This window comes from Pinus tabuliformis, chromosome 2_2, assembly GCF_031772625.1.
Source record: "Pinus tabuliformis cultivar Carrire ecotype Pingquan chromosome 2_2, CPIR1, whole genome shotgun sequence".
Classification (NCBI taxonomy): Eukaryota; Viridiplantae; Streptophyta; class Pinopsida; order Pinales; family Pinaceae; genus Pinus; species Pinus tabuliformis.
In genome coordinates, this window is record NC_142300.1 from 715,697,014 (window position 1) to 715,698,963 (window position 1,950).

At 41.5% G+C, this 1,950-nt stretch overlaps 1 pseudogene; it reads left to right on the forward strand.

Annotated features, from left to right (window-relative positions):
• Nucleotides 1-259: 259 nt before the first annotated feature.
• On the forward strand, nucleotides 260-1,613 carry LOC149194672 (replication protein A 70 kDa DNA-binding subunit A pseudogene; annotated as a pseudogene).
• The last annotated feature ends 337 nt before the right edge of the window (nucleotides 1,614-1,950 follow it).

Consider the following 1,950-nt stretch of genomic DNA (forward strand, 5'->3'; position numbering starts at 1 on the left):
CATAGTTTTGAACATGGAAATTGTGATACCTAAGTGTGACATCGTTGCTAAACCAAAATAACTCATAGATGTAAATGCAAGTGCTCAACAGCAGTAGCAGCATAGGGCTGCAATGCCAATGTAGTTTGCTCCTTAGGATCAACCTCCACAACAAGCCCAAGCAGTGCAATCTTATGGAAGTTCTCTCAACACAGGGCCTAGATCACCACAAGCCCAACCAGGGCAGTCTTATGGAAGTTCTTTCAATCCAAAACCAAGAATGGTGCCAAATATAAACGTGGAGGCTCAACTAGTAAATGGAGTGTATCAAAGGAATGAGCCCAGTGCTGCAGTACCCGTGCCCTCACATATGTTTGGAGCTGGAACTCGCTCATATACAAGGCCTGCACTGCCACTTCATCAAATGCAAATCCCGACAGTTGGGGGAGTAGGTGGAGAAATTTATAGAGGAATCCATGATGCCTCCAATCCATATGGTTGTCCAACTGTTGCCTCTTCCTATCAACCACCTCCCATGTATTCTAGCAGAGGACTGATTGCTAGAAATGAGGGTCCTGCAAGAATTATTCCTATTGCAGTATTGAATCCTTATCACGGCCGATGGACAATAAAGGCTAGAGTCACTTCTAAAGGAGAACTTCGTCGCTATAACAATGCAAAAGGAGATGGAAAAGTCTTTAGTTTTGATATGCTAGACTATGATGGTGGAGAAAGATGAGCAACATGTTTTAATGTTGTTGCTGATCAGTTTTATGATTAGATAGAAAGTGGGAAAGTTTATATAATCTCAAAGGGAAGTTTAAAACCCACACAAAAAAAATTTCAATCATCTAAAGAATGACTGGGAAATTTTCTTGGACTCTACTTCAATAATAGAACCATGTTTGGAGGATGACAACTCAATACCAAAGCATCATTTCAATTTTATACCAATAAGTGAAGTTAAGAACATTGAGAACAATTCTATGGCAGATGTCATTGGTGTTGTAATCTTAATCAATCCATCGAGTATAATAAGGAGAAAAAATGGCATGGAGACTCAGAAAAGGTCTCTTCAAATGAAGGACATGTCAGGTCACAGTGTGGAGCTCACTACATGGGGTGCCTTCTGCAATAAGGAGGGTCAGCAGATTCAAGAGCTATGTGATTTTGGATCCTTCTCCATCCTCGCTGTGAAAGTTGGATGGATTAGTGATTTTAGTGGGAAATCTGTGGGTACAATTTCCACAACCCAACTTGTTATAAACCCAGACCTTCCAGAGGCTCATTGATTAAGAGACTGGTTTGAGAGAGAGGGGAAGAGCACTGCTTCTTAGTCTATTACTAGAGAATTTACATCCAAGGGAAGAGTGGATATGCGTAAGATGGTTTTGCAAATTAAGGATGAAGGACTTCGTAGATCTGAGAAGCGTGACTAGATTTCAATAAGAGTGACTGTATCTTTTATAAAGACAGATAACTTTTGCTATACTGCTTGCCCTTTGTTCATTGGAGAAAGGCAGTGCCACAAGAAAGTTAGCAATTATGGGGATGGAACCTGGTATTGTGAAAGATGTGATCGGAATGTTCCTGAGTGTGGCGCTACGCTCCTGGGTTTGGCGCCGCGCTTCTAGAAGTGTGGCCCTACGCGTAGCGCTCACACTTGGGTAATAAATAGAAACAACAATTGCATCATCTCTCAAGAAGGGCACAACTTCCTTGAGCAACTCTTCCTTGATTGCATCTCATGATTACCAATCTACCAATTTATTGGTGATGGTATAAGACAAGGCAGTATTCTATGGGTTTAAGTGCAAGGGGAGGCCATGCTATCAGTCATATAGATGGTCTATGGAAGGCTGTGAAGGAAAAAGGGATTCTTACATCTCAATTTGTTGTGCATACTGGTTCTCAAAACATTGTCGTGAAGCGCAATCCTGATAAACCATCTCTCTGATAAGCCAGAGAGCA